General features: G+C 41.4%; 1 long non-coding RNA gene across 14 annotated transcripts in view; it reads right to left on the bottom strand.

Moving 5' to 3' along the window:
- Positions 1-30: 30 nt before the first annotated feature.
- Positions 31-9,067, bottom strand: part of LOC115940167 (uncharacterized) — a 91,689-nt gene continuing 82,652 nt past the window's right edge. For 5 of the 14 annotated variants that reach the window (XR_014139173.1, XR_014139162.1, XR_014139164.1 and 2 more), the window contains 3 exons: positions 3,692-8,215; positions 2,564-3,545; positions 35-884 (listed from right to left, as the gene is read on the bottom strand). This is a non-coding gene — a long non-coding RNA (uncharacterized LOC115940167). Of the gene's footprint in view, positions 885-2,563; positions 3,546-3,691; positions 8,216-9,067 lie in introns of all 14 variants that reach the window. The other 9 variants (XR_014139163.1, XR_014139166.1, XR_014139176.1 and 6 more) reach the window with 7 other exon arrangements.

The raw sequence follows: 9,067 nt of genomic DNA, 5'->3' as shown, positions 1-9,067 counted from the left end.
TGACCTGAGCTGAAGGCAGTCGCCTAACCAACTGAGCCACCCAGGTGCCCCAGTATACCACCTCTTCTTTATCCACTCATCTGTCGATGGACATCTTGGCTTTTTCCACAGTTTGGCTATTGTGGACATTGCTGCTATAAACATCGGGGTGCACGTACCCCTTCGGATCCCTACTTTTGTATCTTTGGGGTAAATACCCAGTAGTGCAATTGCTGGGTCATAGGGTAGCTCTATTTTCAACTTTTTGAGGAACCTCCATACAGTTTTCCAGAGTGGCTGCACCAGCTTGCATTCCCACCAACAGTGTAGGAGGGTAGGGAGAAGAGATTTTTAAGAAAGGTGAACAATTCTGCGTTTTCAAAATATTAATCCTTGAAATTACTTCTTAAAAGTCACTGCTTGGAATTCAAAGATTGTCTACGCAAGAATGTCTTTCCAAGATTTAAAAATATTTTAAGTCTAGGCTCTTATTTTTAAAGTTGTCACGGTTAAACAGAAATAAAGGAAACAAGGCAAATAGTTTCATCAGTGAGAATTTCCCTCTTGTTAATACAACTCGCTTGTATTAACTCAAGGTTTTTATACCTTCTCCTTCAAGTGTCTTTGAATCTCCTCCAAATAGAGGAGCTCTTGAGAGCGTCCTGAGCCTCGGGTCTAGAAAGCAGCCAGGGGGACGCATCAGGTGGCTGCACAGGCCGGGGCAGGAAATAACAGCAGGCAGAAAGAACCACTGGCGCCACGTCTTTTCCCTTTGGATCCGTTTCCTTTTCTTCACCCACAGTTACTCTCCCTGGAGACTCTGACACTCCCTCATGGCTTTCACCATACGACCTCATGTTAAATAAGGCTGTGCTGCTTTCATATCTTGGCTATCGTAAATAATGCTGCAATGAACATAAGGGTGCATAATAAAAGAAGAAAGAGAAAAAAGAAAAAAAAATGTTTTTGTTTTTTTTTTAAAGCTTTGCTTTCGGTCAACTTTTATATCTCTCTGTTTCTCTGTGAGCAGCTAATTCAATCACTTTCATATTGCCTGACTCCGTCAATCCTGAGAAAAGTTCACTGAAACAAGCTGGGTGACTGGTTAGGAAAGAACAGGAAAAGAAGGGAGAGAAAAGTGCCCAGCTTTGTGACTAAATTGATGGTCATCTTTTGGTTGATAATACAGGTAGAACAGACATACTAGTTATAAAGGATAATCTGGGGGCTCAGGGAGTGTCTGCACCCCACCCCCATCTGTGTCACCCAGCCATATTCAACAAACTGATCTTGTTTCTTTTTTTTTTTTTAAAGATTTTATTTATTTATTTGACAGTGAGAGACACAGCGAGAGAGGGAACACAAGCAGGGGGAGTGGGAGAGGGAGAAGCAGGCCTCCCGCAGAGCAAGGAGCCCGATGCAGGGCTCGATCCCAGGACCCCGGGATCATGACCTGAGCCTAAGGCAGACACTTAACAACTGAGCTACCCAGGCGCCCCCTGATTCTTGATCCCAAAGCCCTTTGTGCCGATCATCATACTGTTGCTGTTGCTGCCAGTAAGGCATGCTTTATTTTCCTCTCAATGAAGCGCAGGTATTAGATTAGGTGGAAGTGAGTTTATCCTAATGGCTTATTATCTCTGCAGGCAATACTCTTCTTGATAAAGTGCTTAAGCTGAACACAATTTTGCTAGCTATGCAACATTGCTCCACCACTCAGAAACTCATTTACCTATATTGATATAAGTAAATCTCTGTACACATTTAGTTTCCAGCATCCTCATCAAGGGAATTAGTTAAGCTTTTATCACAGCATGTGCTGACCAGTGTTGAAGCTACTTATGATATGGGATTATATTTTTAAAAAAATTTTGGACATGTAAACCAATAACCTTTTAATTTTTTCATTTCAGATTCACTCATCCCATACATCATTACTCAAAATGAGCAAAGGCTATATTTTGTCTCATGGAACCTTCGAACACCATGCAACTGTTTACACGCGACAGCCCCAAAAATTATTAAAACCAGATGTTATCCAGGATCCTCATGGAAATAAGTCTTTATGGGTAGCTAAATTTTCCAGTTAGATGAAGCTTTACTATTTTAAGAACTTTATTCTAATGATCTTAGTTGGAAGCTTTGGAAAATAGGATTCATATTCTCTGTTTTCCTAAAAAAAAGTCATGTGATCATTTAGGAACAACATTATAAACACCAGTAAAATCCAGCGACCACTTGCCCCTAGACTGATGTGCTTTCATATTAGTAAATGGGATTTGCGCTGCTCTTCTGTATTTTCCTTGTTATCATCAGCCCTTCTCTTCTCCTTCTATTTTGCTACCTCAAGTCAATCATGAGTTTAGAAGCTAGATTACAAATCTTAATAGAACTGTGTATATTAAATGTAAATAGATACTGTATAAAAAGCTGATTTTTATTTTTTTATAAACATGGCATATCTTTCCTTTTATGTAGCCCTATTCATCTTTTTTTGTCTTTTTAGTTTTTATTGACATTCCAGTTAGTTAGCATACAGTGCAATATTAGTTTCAAGTGCACAATTTAGTGATTCAATACTTACATTCAACACCTGGAAAAACCGATTTTTTAAAAAAACACACAAGCTTTGCTGCAGTGTGGTATTCAAGCAAGTTGCTCAGAGGCCTTTTTGCTTTCCTCCTGTGCCCTGTGCACGTGTCCTCAGCTTGCTTCGCTGGTGGGGATGGGGAGACAGAGGTGTGACTTGAGGATAAGCAGCATCTGAATAAATGAGTTATCCCTGAAGGCAGAACTCTAAGAATCAGATATATGACATTCCTTGGAACGTTTCAGTCTCCAATGCCACTTAGAAGCATGGATGTAGAATTTGGTGGTCCATATACGAGGGGTGGGGCAGAATTATTAAGGGAGGAAAGAAAAATCACTCCAGTTTTATGTGAGTATAGTCATTATTATGCAATGATGGCTCAATTATTGTCACGTATATGGTATTCTGTGGGATTCGGATGCTTCCTGGATGTTTGAGGGAGAGAGAGACAGGAGACAAGACAGAGACAAAATCATGTTGTCAGTGAAAACTATAAAACATACATTCTCAACAGAAGTGAAAACTGGCTCTCAGGAGGAGAAAATCCTATTTTTACGTATAAAGCACAGAGCATATACAGCAGATAAATAGATATACAGCACATGTGTGGTATTAAAGTTTCAAAGGAGTGGTATTAGAAAAAAATGTTTAAAGAGCCTCCTTGGGTGGAGTGACATTATGAGAAAAAGGCTGAGACACACCACTGTAAGACATACAATCTGAGACGGGCTCCTCTGAACGAAGGGCAAAGGCTGGGCTATTGGCCGACGTGGGCAAGAGCAGCAGGGTCTACAGGTACCATTATTCGCGTATCCACAGACAGCCCCGTCTCCTCACTAACTTCCTTTCTCCTATTCACCTACACCACACCCTTTACCACAGGGGAACCACCTGCCTTTCTCCAAAGTGGCATTCCATTTCTTGATGCTGAGCCTTTGCACATGCTGGTCCTCTGACCTGGGATTCTCTTCTCTCCCTTTTTTTTTTTTTTTTAAAGATTTATTTATTTATTTGAGAGAGAGAGAGAGTACATGAGAGGGGAGAGGGTCAGAGGGAGAAGCAGGCTCCTCGTTGAGCAGGGAGCCCTATGTGGGACTCGATCCTCTTCTCTCCCTTTCTTACCTGCTCTCTCATCCTTCAATATCCAACTCAAGCATCATCTCATCCAGGAAGGTTTCCAGATGTGTGCAAAACAACAACAACAAAACTAACCAACCAACTTAAAAAAGCAGGATAAATCGACGACAGCAATGTTGTACCATTGAAGGTCGCTGACTTTGAGCACAGACCTGGATGTAGTAAGAGACAGAGCCATACGATGATTTGTAGAAGTGTTTTGGGTAGAAACAAATACCCTGAAGTCAAAGCAGGTCGTCAGACTCATAATAGGTCTCTGTGTAGCTGAAAACAGCAACAGAGAAGGGAAGTCACAGGAAATTAGGTGGGAAAGGTAATGGGGAGTCATATTACATAGGGTACTGTAGTGTAGGACTTTGAATTTTCTACCAAATATGATGGCAAATTACTAGAGCGTTAAAAGCAGGGTGTACCATGAGCTGACTTATGGATTTAAGGCCACCCCATTGGCTGCTGTATGGAGAACTGATAGCAGAGGTATAAAAATCAAAGCAAGGAGGCCAGGTAGAAGGCTGGTAGGAGAGCGTCGTGAACACAGCGGTCACTTGGACTAGTGTGTTAGCCACTAAGTGGGTGAGAAATGGCCTAGAGTCCTGTGCCCCTTCCATTTTCCTGGACACGTACTACTCCCCGAACTACAAACTTCAGTTCAAGTACCCAAACGTCTAGAAACCTGGCCCAACCACCCCAGACTGATGAGCGTCGCCCTTCTCAGGACTCTCACAGCTCTTTGTATGTTCTTCCAAGTCTGCACTTCCCTTATTCCATTGTAATACTTAATTATCTATCTGTCTTTTGTACCATACTGCAAGCTCTAAGGCTTAATTTTATGTGTCAACATGAGTGGGCCACAGGGTGTCCAGATATTTGGTTAAACATTATTTCTGGGTATGTCCGTGAGGGTGTTTCTGGATGAGATTAACATCTGAAGTGCTAGACAAAGTAAAGCAGATCACTCTCCCCAGTGAAGGTGGGCCTCATTCAATTCGTTGAAGGCCTGAACAGAATAAAGGGCTGAATAAGAAAGAGTCCTTTCTCTGTACCTGTCTCCGAGCTGGGCCATTGGTCTTCTCTTGCTTTTCGCCTCGGCTTCAGACTGGAAGTTATCCCACTGGATCTTTTGGGTCTCCAGCTTGCCGATGACTCCAGGTCTTGTACTTCTCCACTTCCTACTCAGATTTCTTATAGTAAATCTCTCTACATCTGGAGTAAATCTCTATATCTATACCAATTTCTTACAGAAAATCTCTCTAAATCTATTCTATATCTAGGTACTCTAGTGAGTCACCACTTCAGAGCTTTACTGCTTAACAGATTTCCTTGGCATAGTTTTGGTGTGGGCATCCAGTTTTTTTTTTTTTTTTAAAATGTGCTCAGCCAGAAAGGCCATGTCCATGTGGCTGTGGCAGTTACAGTTCTGTGGTTTCACGTTAGTTACCTAATAATTTCTGTGTAATTAGTGCCACTTAATGTATGTTACCAAAACTAAAGATATTTATCCCAGACTGCAAAACCTGTATTGGTTTTTAAAAAATAACATCCGATGGAAATTTTTAAAAAATAATAAATCGGTATTTCCATATCCTATTTGTTCTGTTTCTCTGGAGAACCCAGACTAATACAGGCTCCTTGAGGGCAGACTATTTAATCGTCTTGTGCTATAGACTAAATGTTTGTATCCCGCCCCGCAACATACATTCATATGTTAAATCCTAATCCCTAATGTGATAGCATTTAGAAGTGGGAACTCTGGGGGATGATTAAGTCACTAGCACAGAACCCTCATAAACGGGATTAGTGCCCTAATAAAAGAGATTTCAGAGAGCTCCCTCCCTCCTTCTGCCGTGTGAGGACACAGTGCCTGTGAATCGGGAGGCAGTTTCTCACCGGACACCACATCTGCTGGCACTGTGATCTAAGAGTTCCCAGACTCCAGAACCGTGAGAAATAAATTTCTGTTGTTATAACCCACCCAGCTGATGGCCTTCTGTTACAGCAGCCTGAACGGACTAAGACAATTTGACACCAGTAAGGCCCAAGACAGTACTAGGCACCCAGTAATAACAGCCAACATCAATAAGCTTGCACATTGTGTTTCAGCATCTTAGGGGTGGTGTTTCAATTGATACAACAAGGTGATGAGGTCGGTATTCTTATTACCCCATTTTCAAATGCGGAAACTAAAGCACTGGGGGTTAAGTGACTCGTCCAAACCCATAGCATGGGCCGTAGAACTAGCTAGGAAGTGGTTGCAGTTGTCTCAAACTCATCTCTCTAAAGGCAGAGACGTCACTTGCAGCCATTTTGCAACTCTACCATAGTAAATGTTTTGTTCTTGACCTTGGAGAGAACCCAAATTGGTTTGAGATTAAAAATAGATTGAGTGAAATTATCAGTAATTATTAAACATCTTGTTCAGTCTCTAGTGACACATCTCAGTGCCTCTCTGCTATAGTTTTTCTGGTAAAAGAGGCACTGGTTTGGGCTAAAGTTCCCTGAGGCTGAGGATCACAAGAGTGCACTTCTTGGGTTTGCCAGGAGCATGGCAGTTGAGTAGGTCAGCCTTAGTGGGCCTGCAGGATCCTCTGGAGCAAATACACTGTTGATCATTTTCAACTAAAATTGTCCTACCTTCATCTATTGCTGAAATGGCTGCAGACCTACTGTTTAATCAAATAGCATTCTGGCTTATTTGCCTAGTTACAATAACAAATCTGTACTCCTCTATTCACACAGACATCCTTTGAAAGGATCACTTACGCTTTTAATTGACTAAATATGATCGATGCACAAAGCACAATGAGCTTGCCACCTCAAAGCATTTTTAGAACAAAGCCAAGTGTAAATGAACCCACAAACAAGCAACCAACTAAACCCACAACTTTGGCTTACCTATCACAATGTGCTGATGAAGCTTAGCAACCACCAATGTGAAAACATTTTCCCAAGAGAGACACATGGGAAGAACCTCCTCTGCCAAGCACGTTCAGTGAAGAGAAGCCTGATGATTTGCTACACGGAGAGCTTCTCTTTCTTCAGGCTGACAGAATATCATTAAACTTATTTAGCAGAATTTTTACCTTCGCTCTTTTCTCCTGCAAAAGACCTAGGTGTTTTTTTTGTTTTCATCGCTTTGTTCTTTTCCTTTGCTGACACTGGGTGTTGGACTGCTCTGGGAAACTAGGCAGAAGAGGTGCATTGCTTTTCTCTTTTAGCTTATACTCTAAAGTTGAGGTGTTCTCATCACCTCCTTTCTCCCACCCACTCTTCACCTGTGATTTCAGAAAGCCTATTGTTTTTATGTAAACCTAATCAAGTCTTAGTGAATTATTCCCAAATATCATATCAAACATTAAGAATACAAAATATTAGAAGGGAGGCTGTGACTTTCAGGCTGTGATTTTGCTCAGAAATCAGTGGGCTTATTTTTCTAGTCTTTGTCGTCCTTTCAACAAAGGACCAAAGTAGTCCTTAAAGAGACTGCTGTGTTTGCAGATCAGAGGTGGAGGCTCACAGAGTTCTTCTGAAAATGAAGGAAAGCTCCCTTACCAAGGCTAACATACCACAGATTTTTATAGTGTTCCTTGACAAGTGGGATTTCATACTTATAACTTGTAACTTTTTTCTAATGTTCAGGGTCTTTTGTGGCCAGGGACACAGGTAAAAAGAAGTAGAAGGGATAGGAGAAGGTACAGAATCTGAGCTGGAAGTGTACCTATTTATGGAGGGCTGGCCCTTGACCCATGTTGGGAAGTTGGTAAAGAAGGAGCCTCAGCTCTACTAGCCCCTCATTTTAAAAGGTGCCTTCTTTTGTCCTCCCCATCCCAGAGGTGTCTCCTTCCCATTCCTTAGGTTTTTTCCAGCTTCCCTACCAAAGCCTGTTCATGGAGTCAATAGAAAATGTGACAGTGTGGAATACTGGAAACAGTACTCAAATACAATCAGCTTAGTCCTGGTCCCAACTTCACCATTTACTACTGGTTTGACTTAGGGCAAACGGTTCAACTCTGACCCTCTGTTTCTTCATCTATAAAATGGGGATCTCTTCCCAGTTCACTTCACAAACCTATTTTTTAGGATCAGGTAAGAAAAGGCTTGGGTGTGTTCTACAAAATCTAAGTACTGTGCAAATACAAAACACGATCGATTTCTACTTGATTATCTTGCACTTGGTGCTCAGTGGATACTCTGAGTAATTGCTAAATGACTGTACTGTCTCAGTTATTGTTCTGAGAGATATCTGCAATTCCACAGGGGTAAATCTGGCATAATTGGAAAGGGAAACTTAACCACTAAACTCATTCTTCCTCAATCAAATAGAATAATCAAGTTGAATAATCAAATTGCATTGTTAAAATCAATTTTTAGGTACCATGGGGCTGGTACATGGCTAGGAACCTCAAACTGAAGACCGATCTCCTCATCCTAAAGGGGATGATGCTGTAGTCACTGATGGTTCCATTACCAAATAGTGCCAACCTGTATGGGTTCCATTATATACCAGAGAAGCTGGACAGTAAAACAAAACAATAAATTACATTTCTAACATTGCCTTGAAACCAGGGCAGGCATGTAACTTATTTGCCTCTCAGTAGAACGCACAGTGAGGTTTGGACACAAGAGCTGAGTGCATAAAGTAATGCATACGGGCCTTATGGCAAGCACAGTGGTGAAGGCTTCTGGGTTTTCAGGGGCAACCATGGCAAACTTCCAGCACCCAATACCTTGATTTGCTTGACTAAGAAATCACTGCATTTGACAGTCTACTTAGAAATGACTAAATTATGGCGCCTGGGTGGCTCAGTTGGTTAAGTGACTGCCTTCGGCTCAGGTCATGATCCTGGAGTCCCTGGATCGAGTCCCGCATCGGGCTCCCTGCTCAGCAGGGGGTCTGCTTCTCCCTCTGACCCTCCCCCCTCTCATGTGCTCTCTCTCTCTCATTCTCTCTGTCTCAAATAAATAAATAAAATCTTTAAAAAAAAAAAAAGAAATGACTAAATTATGTCTTCTTCCATGAGGGATAACGGGAAATAAGAGTCAGATATTACAGCAATTAAGGACAAGTAAAATTATATAGAGGACCCTTGAACAACGCAGGGGTTAGGGACACATAACTTTTGACTCCCCCAAAACTTTACAAGTAGCCCGCTGTTGACCTGAAGCCTTACAGATAACAGTCAATGAACACAAATTTTGTATGTTGTATGTATTATATGCTGTATTTTTACAATAAAATAAGCTAGAGAAAAGAAAATGCTATCAAGAAAATCATAAGAAAGAAAATGCATTTTCTGTACTGTATTTATTGAAAAAAATGTGCATATCAGTGGACCCATGCAGGCCAAACCTGTGCTGTTCAAG

The sequence above is a fragment of the Leptonychotes weddellii genome, chromosome 12, assembly GCF_054177405.1.
Source record: "Leptonychotes weddellii isolate Sample4059 chromosome 12, ASM5417740v2, whole genome shotgun sequence".
Lineage (NCBI taxonomy): Eukaryota > Metazoa > Chordata > Mammalia > Carnivora > Phocidae > Leptonychotes > Leptonychotes weddellii.
The sequence above is the reverse complement of the archived record's forward strand: the minus strand, read 5'-3'. Positions and strand labels throughout refer to the sequence as shown.